This window comes from Bufo gargarizans, chromosome 1 (assembly GCF_014858855.1).
Source record: "Bufo gargarizans isolate SCDJY-AF-19 chromosome 1, ASM1485885v1, whole genome shotgun sequence".
In the NCBI taxonomy this organism is placed as follows: domain Eukaryota; kingdom Metazoa; phylum Chordata; class Amphibia; order Anura; family Bufonidae; genus Bufo; species Bufo gargarizans.
In genome coordinates, this window is record NC_058080.1 from 744,821,064 (window position 1) to 744,836,932 (window position 15,869).

The following is a 15,869-nucleotide window of genomic DNA, read 5'->3' on the forward strand; positions in this document are numbered from 1 at the left end:
TTGTACCTTCAAGGTAGCTGGAGATAGGCCTCTATCTAATCCGTCCTGAAGGAAATGTAGTATCGCAGGAAGGGGCGGATCTGCAGACGCCACCTGTTTGGAATCACACCATGCCACGAAGATTCTCATGATCCTGGAGTAGGCCTTGTTTGTAGACTCTGCTCAGGAATGCGACAAAGTTCTCAGGACCGACTCGGAAAGCCCTTCTATGTTGGGAAGGGGCTGATCAACCTCCAGGCTGTCAGGTTGAACCTGTGCAGATCTGGGCAGAGGTGAGTGTCCCACGACACAAGGGTCTGCTCCGGGGGGAGTCTCCAGTATTGTCCCCGACTCATCTGAATGAGCTGGGTAAACCAGGATCTTTTGGGCCAAAACGGTATGATGGCTATTACCGAGGCCTGATCCTGACGGATTTTCATCAATACCCTCGGTATCATGGAAAAAGGAGGGAAGATGTAAGCCAGCCTGAACCTCCACGGTATCGACAGAGCATCTATCGCCAGGGGGTTGTCTTCCCGGTACAGGGAACAGAACCTCAGCACCTTGGCGTTGAACCTGGTTGCCATGAGGTCCACCTCTGGCATACCCCAACTGTGAACTAGCTGCCTGAAGACCTCCGGATGCAGAGACCACTCCATGGTCGGTAATCCTCGACTTAAGCGGTCTGCTATCATATTGAGGGAACCTCGGATATGAATGGCAGATAGATGGGAAAGGTTCAGCTCTGCCCACCGAAGGATCACCCCGATCTCTGATAGAAGGGGTAATGACCTTGTGCCTCCCTGCTTGTTTATATAAAGAACCGCAGTCATATTGTCTGACTGGACTTTCCCCGCTTTGCCCCGAATCTGAGGGGCGAAGTGAAGGAGGGCTAGCCGGATAGCTCGCATCTCGCGAAGATTGGAGGAAAGATGCCGCTCCAGGGGGGACCAAGATCCCTGCACTTGGGATCCGTCCAGGTGAGCGCCCCAGCCTACAAGGGACGCGTCTGTAGTCAATATGACCCAAACTGGTTGGGTCATAGACTTCCCTGCTGGCAGTCGAAACCACCATCTGAGGGAATTCCGGGTTTGACCGGACAGGGAGCACAGGGAATCTAGCCCCGCAGGGCTGCCGTTCCATAAGTGTAAGACCTCCGACTGAAGAGGACGGAGGTGCCATAGCGCCCAAGGGACTGTGTCCGCAGCCGCTGACATGAGCCCCACCATCTTCATGAGAGTCCGAATAGAGACTCGACGAGGGACATGAAGGACCTTTGCCAGGTCCTGAATCCGCGCTTTCCTTTCTTGAGTCAACCGGAGGGACATCTCCACAGAGTCGACCACGAATCCTAAATAATAGATTGAAGATGATGGGCTCACATTCGACTTCTGCCAGTTGATAATCCAGCCTAGGCGGAGAAGAAAGGAGATTGCGACCTGAAGATGGTGGGTAAGGATCGGAACTGAAGAGGCTATGAAAAGCCAATCGTCCAGATAAGGAATAATAGTCAGCCCTTGAGGTCTCAATGCTGCCACCACCGATACCACCACCTTGGTGAAGATAAGGGGGGCAGAAGAGATTCCGAAGGGGAGCGCGGTGAACTGAAAGTGCCTGCGAACCCCTGAAATCTGGACGGCGATCCTGAGAAATTTCCGGAAAGGATCGGAATGTGAAGATAAGCATCTTTGAGGTCCAGAGTAGCCATGACATCCCCGAGGTTGAGGATATGGGCGACTGACCTTATGGTTTCCATGCGAAACCTTGTTTTCCTTATAAATCGATTGAGAAATCTCAAATCGATGATAATCCGGAGGTCTCCCGTCTTTTTGGGAACCAGGAACACTGGTGAGTAAATGCCTAGGCCTCTCTCCCCTGCCGGCACCTCCCCTAGGGCTCCCTTGGAGATATAGTCCTGGATGTAAGATTCCAGGACCACTTGTTTGGCCGGCCCGAAGTTTCGTGTAGCGACGAATCTCTCTGGGGGGAGAGAGAGAAAGTCTACCCGGTACCCGACGGAGACTAAGTTCAGAACCCAAGGGTCTGCGATCAACTGACTCCAAGAGTCTTTGAAATGGGAGAGACGGCCCCCCACGGGCGTTTGGGGAGTGGTACGGGAAAGTCTAGAGGAGACACTGCAGGGACAGCAGGGCTTATCCAAGAGCCTCGAAGAGGCCCATAGTCAGGAGGGTTTTGCCTCCTTAGCGGGTTTACGGGAGCGCCTCGAATATTTACGAGACGGTCCCCCCCAATCTCTGCGCCTAGATTGCTGCCCTGGACGTCCTTCGCGCTTCTTTTCCTGCCTGGGGCGTCCCCGAAAGGGCTGCTGGGGGAGGCTCTTCCCCTTTTTGTCGGAGAGCCCCTCCATTATTTTATCCAATTCGGACCCAAACAGCCTGTCTGGTTCGAAGGGGAGCCCACAAAGATTAAACTTGGACGCGTTGTCCGCGACCCAAGGTTTCAGCCAGAGTGGTCTGCGGGCAGCCGAAACTAAGGCCATAGTTTTGGCGGCCAGCTTCAACTGCATCTGGGTGGAGTCGACTAAGAAATCCATAGCCAGGTTGGCTGACTTGAAAGCTGCTAAGATATCATCCCTGGATACGCTCTGGTCCACATCTGTCTGGATCTGATTGAGCCTAGAGCGTAAATAGGTGGCTACTTCAGTGGCCGCAATCGAAGTTGATGCGGAGGCAGCGGCCGCCGCATAACTCCTTCTGAGGGTGCACTCTGCCCTCCGATCTAGAGGGTCCTGCAGACTAGACCCATCATCTGCAGGGACTAGAGTGCGCCGGGACAACTTGGCTATCGCCATGTCCACCTTGGGAATGGAACCCCACGATTCCACCAAGGGTTTAGCCATCGGGTACATAAGTTTAAACTTTCTAGTGAGAACTGGGCCTTTCTCAGGCTTTCGCCATTCTGTGCGCATCACAGAGAGAAGGGTCTCATCCGCTCTGAAGACACGCTGTGTCCGTACGGCGGGATCGGAGGACTCCCCAATGTCAACATCATGGTCCCCCGACCTGATGGACTTAAGTAGCTTCTGCGTCTTTTCTGGAGGGAAAAAGCAAGAAGTGATCTCTTCTTCCTCAGAAGAAGACCCCACCGAACAGGGGGTGGGTCTTTCGGCTGGTGCGACTGGAGCGGCCACATCCATGGGAGTCTGAGAGGGTCCTGGTAACCTCTCATTCAATAAGCGCACCACTCCCTTAATGGAATCATCCACGTATGTCTTCGTCCACTGAAACATCTCCTGCATCGTGGGTTCCGTGGACGCCGTGCGACAACTCTCACACCTAGAGTAGGGACAGCCGTCGTCTAAGGGCGTGTTACAATCAAAGCACGCCAAATGCTTCCTCTTGGCCCCAGTTTTTCGCTGATCCAGATCCTTGGGGGAAGCCATAGTCTGTAATTGGAAACAAAAAAGACAGGTCATAACACCTACAAAAAAATTGGAGGTGGAGAAACGAGACCTTAAGGGGGCCCACCAGCACTAGAGAAATATAGAGCTGCAGAAGAGGAACACACAAACCCACGTCAAGCAATAATATAAGGATATCACAAGGCACAGGGAACTCTGGAGCTAGCTTGTCAAAGCAATGCAACCAGAGCACTGAATGACAGGCTCTGGGCGCTTAAAAGGAAGAAGCCCCGCCCCCAGGGCGGGTCCCAAATCGTAAGTATCCTAAGATATAAGAGAGCTAAACAAACTAGCTAAACATGCTTTGGATAGCTGCCCCGGGTCATCCTGGATCACAGGATGTCTATAGGGAAGTAACTCTTATCAAGAGGGTGAGGATAGAACCTCAGCCGCGCTGCGAAAAAACCGGAAGTGACGTAGCGCAGCTAGTGCGCGTCACTTCCGGAAGATGGCGGCGCCCATAGCGCCACACGCATGTGGCGATGGAAGGAACGGGAGACCAGGAGAGACTGAAAGGAGAGGGGAGGGGGACACCCCGCTCCCCGCGGTCCCCAGGTATAAAAAAATCGCCGCAATCCGCCTGAAATAAAGGCAAAAAGAGAGCCATGTAAAAAAACGGGGCGATCCTTTACAAGAAAGAAAAGGAGCCCCTATCTCTCAGCTCCCAGAAGGAGCGATACGCCAGTCCAACCTGTCCAAAGGACAGAAAAAAACACGGTGGGTTGGGGGGTGATCTCCTCCCTTTCAGGGAGCTGAAGATCGTTTATTGGTTCTTGGGCTCATTAAAATTCCGCCGGTCCTACCAGTCCACAGGGGCAGTTAACCCCATCTGTGCTGCTGGTAGGACGTAAGGGAATTCAAGTATTTCATGCATGATGTAATTAAACATTCATTTTCTGATTACAATCTGTTGTATCGTTCAGGGATCAGGCACTTTCCCCTGCTATGTCCTTCTCTGCCACAGTTGTCACATTTTATAAGATGTTCCTCCAGGCTCCTTGGTACATCTAATTCACATGATGCAATTTTATATTTAGTTTGTATTTCTATTTCCATGGATAGGGCCTGGAGCCTTTTATATAGATACCGTGTCATACAACACATGTACATTTGCAATAAGGAAAAAACTACAGCAACAATGAGTAATACTACAATCGGATGATTAAGAAATGTAAGATTCCATTGGCTGCACTTGAATGCCCAAATATAACCTCCCACCAATAACCCTTAGCATTATTTTCTAACAGATGAGTAACATGTTTTAGCACCGAATAAGACATGCCCTGTGGGCAACTATACACACAGAACACAAAAATGTCACTAGTGGAAAAAAAACAGGTAAGGGGGTCATAAAAGGGCGGCGGGATTGATATTAAAGCCCACTAACCCTAGTACCTCCCTGCTTGTCCTGTGACTCCCTACAAGGTATCCAAAGGACGGGGTCCAAAAATGCCCCGCAAGGGGTGGCCCAGACAGGAACTCTGATCCTAGGTAGGAAACCCTGATGAGGCCCTATTCGATTAATGACTGAAAAAAGGCAGAGTTCACACTTTGAGATACTACAAAACGTACAATAATGAACACAGAAAAAAAGGGGGGGTATAACACCACCTAGACGTCAGAGGAGGTCAGGGTGGGTGCATACTTAAGTGTCCCGACGCGTTTCTTCGGTTAGAGCCCCAGGATTCTTCAGGGGACACGGGGCTACGTGTTCGTATTAGTCAAACCATGACGAAAACATGTATGTCTAATAATACGTCACTAGAACAATAGTCAGATAGAAAAGAAAGAAGGGAAACCCCCCCATCGCCTAGTGTGAGGTCGAGGAGAGGTGTCAAACTTACTTATTTGTGGCTGCGGTCAGGAGTGGCTGTAAGCACACTGTATAGCACGACCCAGTGTGGTGGTGTCTGCTAAGATGATGACCGGCATTGGTGAGGCGAAATACGCCGCATTATAAGACTAGAGGGCCAGATGAAGCGCATCTTCCGGAGTCAGTGGACTTCCGGTGTATGCGCCCCTTGATGACGCTTCTACAGGGCGTCCGAGGCCGCGGTCACGTGAACGGAAGTTACGTTTCCGCGCCTGCGCCATCTGTCCCAGTCCCATGCATTCCATGGGGCTGTGTGGAACGCACGGCCGACGCCAAGTTCAGACGTCATCCAGCCGCGCCGCACTAGACGTGCGCACATCAGAGATGCGGTCACATGATCGAGGCCGAGCCTCGGCCGCACAGGCCCAGTGATTCTTCTTAATGGCCAGACTGTAGTACATATCCATAGTGGTACAGTCGGCCATTATACAGAAAGGCAAAGTATCCTGCCTCAGCATCTCCTACGCTTAGCAGGGTACTGCACTAGATACTTAAGAATGGATTATTCCCCATTTTGCCATATATGGGAAACTCACATCCATCACAAGTATTGTGGTGGAGGAAGAGAACGGACAGAGGGGGAGACACAATTCTCGCTGGTCCGTACACGACCCAAAACCTCCCTGAATCTCCTCCACCTCCTCACGCGGAAATGACAGTATGTGCCAAACATCACGCGTATATGACCAGAAAAAATGAGGTTAGAAGTGGGGACAAAAGGCCACAAGGCCCGCACAGAGAAGTGGGGCAGTCAAAGAAAACAGCTGACGTTCAAATGTTCATTAAGCCCGTTGGGGACAACTGTATTCAGTGTGAATGTCCACCAACATTCCCTTTGTAGGATGGATCTGTTCCAGTCCCCCCCACGGGTCGGTTTGGGAACATGTTCAATCCCCATGAAGCTGATTGATGCTGTACGTCCCTCGTGGACCGTCTGCACATGACGCGCAATGGGCGTGTCCCTATTATTGCGAATATCGCCTTGATGCTCCCCCATGCGTTTCCGCAGCTCCCTGAATGTTTTACCTACATAACGCAGGCCGCAAATACACGTGATCAAGTAGATCACGCCTGTAGTGCGGCAATTCAAGAAGCTTTTGATATGGTAGACGGTATTTGGGAGAGAGGTTGTCTCTGACCCCCTTACATGAGGTCCCCCCCCCCCCCCGTACACTTGTGCCTCATGTCTCATATATGTAATGAGAAGGGGTGTGGTCTAATGACATCAACACCCTATATCAGGTGTGCATAATTATTAGGCAACTTCCTTTCCTTTGGCAAAATGGGTCAAAAGAAGGACTTGACAGGCTCAGAAAAGTCAAAAATAGTGAGATATCTTGCAGAGGGATGCAGCACTCTTAAAATTGCAAAGCTTCTGAAGCGTGATCATCGAACAATCAAGCGTTTCATTCAAAATAGTCAACAGGGTCGCAAGAAGCGTGTGGAAAAACCAAGGCGCAAAATAACTGCCCATGAACTGAGAAAAGTCAAGCGTGCAGCTGCCAAGATGCCACTTGCCACCAGTTTGCCCATATTTCAGAGCTGCAACATCACTGGAGTGCCCAAAAGCACAAGGTGTGCAATACTCAGAGACATGGCCAAGGTAAGAAAGACTGAAAGACGACCACCACTGAACAAGACACACAAGCTGAAACGTCAAGACTGGGCCAAGAAATATCTCAAGACTGATTTTTCTAAGGTTTTATGGACTGATGAAATGAGAGTGAGTCTTGATGGGCCAGGTGGATGGGCCCGTGGCTGGATTGGTAAAGGGCAGAGAGCTCCAGTCCGACTCAGACGCCAGCAAGGTGGAGGTGGAGTACTGGTTTGGGCTGGTATCATCAAAGATGAGCTTGTGGGGCCTTTTCGGGTTGAGGATGGAGTCAAGCTCAACTCCCAGTCCTACTGCCAGTTTCTGGAAGACACCTTCTTCAAGCAGTGGTACAGGAAGAAGTCTGCATCCTTCAAGAAAAACATGATTTTCATGCAGGACAATGCTCCATCACAAGTGCTCCACAGCGTGGCTGGCAAGAAAGGGTATAAAAGAAGAAAATCTAATGACATGGCCTCCTTGTTCACCTGATCTGAACCCCATTGAGAACCTGTGGTCCATCATCAAATGTGAGATTTACAAGGAGGGAAAACAGTACACCTCTCTGAACAGTGTCTGGGAGGCTGTGGTTGCTGCTGCACGCAATGTTGATGGTGAACAGATCAAAACACTGACAGAATCCATGGATGGCAGGCTTTTGAGTGTCCTTGCAAAGAAAGGTGGCTATATTGGTCACTGATTTGTTTTTGAATGTCAGAAATGTATATTTGTGAATGTTGAGATGTTATATTGGTTTCACTGGTAAAAATAAATAATTGAAATGGGTATATATTAGTTTTTTTGTTAAGTTGCCTAATAATTATGCACAGTAATAGTCACCTGCACACACAGACATCCCCCTAAAATAGCTAAAACTAAAAACAAACTAAAAACTACTTCCAAAAATATTCAGCTTTGATATTAATGAGTTTTTTGGGTTCATTGAGAACATGGTTGTTGTTCAATAATAAAATTAATCCTCAAAAATACAACTTGCCTAATAATTCTGCACTCCCTGTATATTGTTGCCATCGTGAATGGTTGTAGTGATTCTGGCAATATTCCCTGTGCACCATGCGTTATTGCCAATCTCCCAATAGTTGAACTATGATTTACCCTCCCAAAAGAGAAAACCACCCTATACTTGAATTGCCCACCAGGATTCTGATAATATCTCTTGGTTACATCCTTTCCGTCTGGAATGAGTCGCACTTTCCTACTCCTAACTTCGTGATTATTAACTCTTTGTGGCATATCCATGGTTATCAATTCTGATGGTATCAATACTGCCTTTTCATATTCCCCATCTGGAAACATATATGTGTCCTCATCTCCTGATTGTTCCAATTCCTGCATTCCGATAATATAGGTGATGCTAATCATCAACAAAATTTGTTGTAATCTCCATATCCAGAATCCGGAATTTTCGGCCTGTTAATTCATGCTTCATTTAAGATCCTGGAATACAAGAACAAGAGAAGCATCACATTCTTATCAGTTACATTCGTTTGCATTGATCTGCATGAACCCACTTCTCCATATCCCTCCTTTTCATGCACTTGGCCCCTTTCTTGTTGTCCACCCGTTTGACCTTTACAACCTGATCGCTCAATCTTACTGTTACCAGGAATGGGCCCATCCAATTAGCATCCCATGAAGACTTAGGCACAAAGTTCTTTACCATCACCCTGTCTCCTACTTCTAGTTTAATTGGTGGCCTGCCAGGTTCCTCTTTTGCCTTTGGCGCCATATTGCTGGCCGCAAAGTATAGATATTTTTGCACCTGGTCTTGCAACTGTGCAAGGAATTTTTCCTTTCAAGCACTGTCCCTCATTGGTGTACTAAGCTTTGGGTCTGCAGGGTGGCACAGGTTCATAATTCTACCCATCATTAATTGATATAGGGTGATTGACGTGCCTCTTGCCTCTGTACCCCATATAGCCAATAGAATTGTGGGCAAATGACACAACCAGTTATTTCCCGATTGTAGTATCATTTTTTTAAGTCTTTCCTTTAGGGTTCTGTTCATTCTTTCTACCATTCCTGACGATTGGGGATGATATGGTACGTGAAATTTCTCCTCAACATTTAACATCTCACACATGCCTGTCATGATCTTTCCTGTGAAGTGTGTGCCTCTGTCTGACTCTATGGTCTTAGGGAATCCCCATCTTGAGATGACTTCCCTCCATAGGGCTTTTGCTGTTGCTATTGCAGTGTCTTTCCTCATGGGTAAGGCTTCCAGCCCATTTAGAAAACACATCAATCACCACTAGCAAGTAACGATACCCTCCAGGAGCGCTGGGTAAAGGGCCAACAAAGTCAATTTGTAGCCTTTCCCATGGTCCTTCTGCCAACGGTATCCTGGACAGCACAGGCCTTTGTCCTTTTGGCCTTGGATTCATTTGTGCACAGATTAAACATTCTTGTATAATCCCTCACAACAGTGTCTTTCATGTTCTACCCACCAATATTTTGTTTGAATAAACCTTTAAAGTACCCTCAGTACCCATATGCCCTGTCAGCCTATGGTTCTCTTTGGCAATGTCCTTTTGATACTGACAAGGTAGCCACAAATCTAGGGCCGCCTGGGGTTTCTCTGAGCAACAAATCATCCTGGATACTGTAATATTGGGGTTTCTGTGCTGTCTTTTCCCTAATGGAGCATTTGATTTGCTGTAAATTAGAGTCTTTATCCTGCTCTGCTGCTAAGCACGGTGTTGGTGCTTTAACCACAGGCAGGCATTCAAGCTTAAGATCCATTTTGTCTCCGTCCTCACTGTCATGTTCATCCCAGGCCTGTCTTCCCTCAATATCATAGGGAGTCCTCCTGGCCCCCATGACAGCTGCCTCTTCGGCTAGTTTGTCTACCTCATTGTTGCCAACCGCAATTTCATCAATGCCCTTCTGATGTGCTCTCACCTTTATTATTCTAAACAGGCTTTGTCCCAAATGCCCTTCAACACTGAACCATGTGCAAGTGTCTTCCCTGATGCATCACTAAATCCTCTTGTATGCTACAAAGGCATGTACTCAGTTAGTGATCTAGTAGCAAAGGCACTTTCGGAAAAATAGCAATTGGGCCTGACTGAAAGTGAAAAATGGCTTCTCTTACTGCTTCCAATTCTGCTCTTTCAGCAGAGAAATTTCTTGGGCACTTAATGAGAATTCGTTCATTGGTTTGTGGACACCACATGGCGTACGCTGTGTGAAACTGTCCCTCTTCCCAATACCTAGATCCATCCACCCAAATTTTCAGATCTTCCTTTTCTGCTGTCAATTTAAATACTTCCTGTGTCTTAGTCCTATGCACTAGTGTTGATCTCGAATATTCGAATTTCGAATTTTTATCGCGAATATAGCTACTTCGAAAATTCGCGAATATTTCGAATATAGTTTTAAATATTCGTAATTTCGAATATTCGTTTTTTTCCTATTTTTTTATTTTTTTTTATCAGTACACGATCCCTTCCTGCTTCTAGCTTGTGGGCCAATAAGAAGGCTGCAATATACTTGACTTTAGGAGTAGTGATGAGCGGCAGGGGTCATATTCGAAAATGCACGATTTTTTTTTCTTGAAAAAATCGGCAAGGTAATTATTGTGTAATATGCGAATTTTCGGAATTAGAATTTTCAGATTCGATTTTTTATTGCGAATTTTTCAACTTTAAGACAAAGAAGATTATAGCACTATGTTCGCTAAATTGCTCTATATTCGTTTTTTTAGAATATTCGCTATATTGCTATATATTCTTGTTTTAGAATATTACAAATATTCGAAAAAATGAAGTTATAGCAATATAGCGAAAATTCGAAAAAAACGAATATAGAGCAATTTAGCTAACATAGTGCTATAATCTTCTTTGTCTTAAAGTTGAAAAATTCGCAATAAAAATTCGAATCCGAAAATTCGAATTACGAAAATTCGCATATTACACAATCATTACCTTGCCGATTTTTTGCAAAAAAAAATTGTGAATTTTCGAATATTCGACGAATATTCTAAAAAATATTCGAGAAATATCGCGAATTCGAATATGACCCCTGCCGCTCATCACTACTATGCACCTCTCCACAATCATGTTTCTCAACTTCGTATTGCATCAGTTGTGGCAGCACATAGGTGGTACTGTGTGCTACAGTGATGTTCCTTGGTGTCAGATCTACCAGCCATCTGGCTACCCTTTGAGATGACACTCCACTGAGCGTCCGCTCCAAGAGCATCTTGATGGAATTGTGAGGTGTTTGTATGATGATCTTGGCAAACCCCACTATGTGTTCTGTAGCTATCACTGCCCAGTGTACTGCCAAAAGATTTATGACACAGTCCTCAAATCCTATTTCCACAGGACTCAATAACCTTGATAGGTATCCAATAGGAACCCATTTTCCTTACCTCTCTTGTAGCAACACAGCCGTAATTGCTATTTTGGAGGCATTGACCTGTATTGCAAAGGGTAAATCTGGGTTTGGATTGCTTAGAGCAGGTGCCTGAGTGAGGCTGATCTTCAGTCTAACAAATGCTCCCTCATGCTCTTGCATCCACTCAAGGGGGTCTGCTTCCCGCGTCTCTCCTTTCAGGAGTTCATAGAGCGGCTTAGCTTTCTCAGCAAATTCCTCTATGAAGTCCCTACAAAATCCAACCATCCCCAAAATCTGCCTAAGGGCTGTTTTTGTGTTTGGCCTTGGCAACTTCTGTATAGTTTCCCACTTGTTAGGGTCAGGAATCCTCCCTCCTTTTGAAATTATGACTCCCAAAAATGTCACTGATTCCTTCATTAACTGGGCCTTCATAGGATTTAGCTTAAGGCCTGCATCTTCAAGAAGTCTCAACAACTCATTAAGTAACACGTAGTGTTTTTCCTTGTTGTCAGTTTGGAGCAACATGTCATCCACATATTGCACAATACAGTCAGGCTCTGCAAATGACAATAATATTCCAACCATGCATTTATGGAAGTATGTTGGACTGGATTTGAAACCCTGTGGCAACTGAAAAAATGTGTATTGTTTCCCTTGAAATGTAAATGCTAATTTGTATTGGCAATCAGGGTGAATAGGAATTGAAAAATACCCATTTGAGATGTCTATTGATGAGTACACCATGCAAGATGGCTTAAGTGTTGTCATCATGTCAGGCATTTTGGCGACAACATTTGTAATGGTAGGGGTACACTTGTTTAATGCCCTGTAGTCTAGAGTAGGGCGCCACCCATTTGGTTTCCGAACGGGCCATAAAGGCGCATTGTTTGTAGACTGGCATTCCCTGATTACATTTTGGACCAGCAATTCCTCAATTGTGTTTTTGATATATGGAATTGACTCAGGTGGTATCTTGTATTGCCTCTGGGGAGGGGGATCTGGGCCTTCTACCATCACAATCATGTTTGACACTTTGCCACACTGAGTTTTTGATGTTGCCCACACTTTGTTATGTTGCCACAAGATATCAGCCAATCCTTTATCCTCTGTTTTCAACAATGCAGTAGGGTCTAGAGACTCTGCACCCTTGATCGCAGCAATTCCATAGTTATCAATAACCATTTTAAGGCAGCCTTTATATCGTGATCCTTTCCACAACATCCAGTTACACAGATCACCAATGAGCCCATGTTCCCTCATTATATCTGATCCAATGATAGTACCCTCATGTGTTGGAGACAAGTACAAACTATGCTCCACACCTAGGTTTCCCATGCTTATAGTTACCGGTACAGATTGCCTAGAAGGTATCAATTGTCCACCAAAGTCTCTTAGAAAAATACTTTTACCTCTAGGGTTCATGGTCAAATCCAAATTCGTCAAACTTACCTCTGCCCCCGTATCCATTAAAATATTTGTACGATGGCCCCCTACCGCACCCTGGATGCGTGGTCTACCGCCTTTGTCCCTATCTAGCTGGCACACAAGGGACAAAACAGGGGCCTGACATCCCTATTGTTTTACATAAGGATTTGTTAGTGGTGGGGCTATAAATTGCTCTGGCAACTCCGCCATTGCTTTTCCGATCCTCCTGATTTCTTTCAAAAGTGGACCATACAATGTAGCTTCAGGAGGCTGACATACTCTATCAGCTGCATTATTTAATCCTTGTTTTTGCTGCTGTTTTCTTGGAATAAAAGCTCTGTCATTGTTGCCTTTCCTGCTACTTCTGCATTCTCTCATAGTATGACCTGTATTTCCACATTTGTAGCACTTCCCCATAAATCTTACTTTGCCTTCATTCTTAACTATCTCTGATATTCTCTTCTGAGGTTTGTTGTCATTACAAGTCTCCTGAATCCAGTCCTTTAAAATATTTGCAAAGGCTTGATAGGAATTTGCGTTTCTTAAGGGCAACCTTTGTTGGGTAGTCAACAAATGTGCATTTATTAGCCATTGAATGAAGAAAACTGCTGTCGTCAGGAGGCATGTCAGGACAGTTATATGTAGCACGAAATAGGGTAAAATACTCACTACAGAAAATCATTGCATTCTCTAGGGCATTGGAACCTCTAGTATCTCTTCCTCTCGGCAACTCTTTCAGCCTATCACTTGCATTTCCCCAGTTGGAATTGAGTTCCGCAGATAATCCTTTGTGAGTTCCCACAGGAGGCTGCAACTTCTCACAAAGCTGAGATGGGAGCCATACCCTAAACAAGGCACATGGATCCCTATTGTTGAGATTATACTGCGTAGCAAATCAGAAAAAATGATGGTCATGAATAATCACTCGCATGAGTCATAAGAAGTAGTGAATAGTGATCTGGATTATTTAAGACTTAACTTTTACTTTTGATGCAATATAAAATAAATGAGATATATCCCTCAAAATAACTAGAAGCCGAGTACACAATACAGTTTTCCACTGCCCCACACTCAAGGGGACTCTTTTTGGAAACAGTGACAGCTGTGTCGGACACTAGGAGGTAACAAGAGCTGGTGCACTGGTACCTAAGGTGCACAAAAACAAGGTAGCAGCAATCAATGTATACTGACACCTCATGTGCACAATTCAGGCAATAATGCAGACAAGAGCATTTAGCAGTGTATACATAATGCACAACGACATACAACAAAACAACAGAAAACATACAATGATTTGGTGTAAAAAGAAGAAACCATGCAACAAACATGCACAGCTACACCCATATCATAAGGTGCACAGCTACACCCATATCATAAGGTGCACAGCGGCACCATTGAAAAAAACGGACCGAAAAAACGTCTACAACTGGTGCTGGATCCTTTTTTCTTTTCATGTGGATACCATTGAAACCCAATGTCTTACCCTACAGATGGTGGATTCTCCAGACACCTCTGTTCCGATGTTTCTTGTTAGGGTGGTCCAGTTTGACAGCAGAGAGTCTCACGATATGGGGGGATCACAGGAAGGTGTCCCTATTTATCCCTAGACGACCCTCAGGGCCCTACAATAGTCCTGTTAGTCTAACCATGGGGTATCCCACTAACTGGGCCCCCGTCCGGAACCTAACCCTGGAATTGCATTCCCTATTTTGCCCTGAAAATATCCCAACATGCACGTTTCTGAGGCAGAACCATCCTCTCATCAGGGGAATATGATAAAATGGGCCAAAATATGATTTGCTTGCCGGAGACGTATTCACCACCAAGCAGTTGCTGGGAGTAGTACTCACCAGCAGTAAATAACCACTGGGAGAGATGGCTCCCAGATGGAGTAGAATGCACAGTAGTGCAAAACATAAAGGGAAAGAAGGGACAGATGAAACACCCCCCACCCTTCGTTGCGGTACACAATTTGGAGCCGCAGGCATTGATGTTACCTGGCTTTTCTGCCGACGATCTTTTTAAAGCGTTGCATCGACATATGCGCGCGACGCCGCAATATGGTGACGTCAGCTGTCACAAAATATGGAAACGGCGCATGCGCATCGATGCATGTGCACGATACGCGATGCAGTGACACCAGTCGTCGCGAGATGTGAAGGCGACGCATGCGCAGAACAATCTGCCAGGACCCGAAGTGTGTCGTACATGGGGTGCCGCTAAGTGCGCCTGCGCCAGTGGCCAATAGTGAAAGTAGGGCACCGCGCAAGCACGTCGCCTCCGATAAATATGCCACAACTTGAGGATACACTGCTATTTTTGTCGGGCATCACAGTTCTCATGCTAGTATCGATAGCATGAGGGAAGGTTTCACAGTATATAAAATATAAGCATGGGGACACTTTCCACCAGATGCATACTGTGGACCCATATTAGGCAAAAGAAGGACACAATATAGATACATATGCAGTCCATACATACTGGCATTGATATGTAAGCACCGTATGGGTGTACATCGATGGGCATCAGGATATATGTCCATACTGTGTACACCCGAACAAACCTGATATGGGTATATAGTAAATGGAGAATGGTATTTGTGGTGGTTTAATATTTTAATTTCTTAACCGTGGCTAGGAGAGAGACTGAAAAGGGGATGGTGGGCACCATGAAAAGTAGAATCCATTCTACCAAAGTATGGAGAGGGGTTCATCATTAGGACAGACACTACAGGAAGCAGCCGAAATGGAGCTGTTCATTGAAACCTCTAGGAGATACTGTGTCAAGTTGAAATGTCCAGCGTGCTTCCCGCTGTAGTAGGAGACGGTCCCAATCCCCGCCACGTGTAGGTGGTGGGATTTTGTCAATGCCTATAGCCTTAATACAGCTGGGGTCCCCGCCGTGGTTGTCATTCACGTGCCGGGCCACTGGTGTATCGCGCTCATTTGTGATGTCACCCAAGTGCTCCCTGAGATGTCTACGCAGCTCTCTTTTGGTCTTTCCTATATATTCAAGTCTGCACACGCATGTGATATTGTAGATCACACCCCGTGTGCGGCAATTAATGAAATCCTTGATGGTAAAGGACTTATGTAGATTTGAACTGAAGAAGGTTTTACTGCTTTGTAATATCTTGCAGGCCACATAGCTACTGCACCTGTAACAGCCATTGATCTTACGGTCCAACCATGTTGCACCTTGGGTGACTGGGGTGTAGT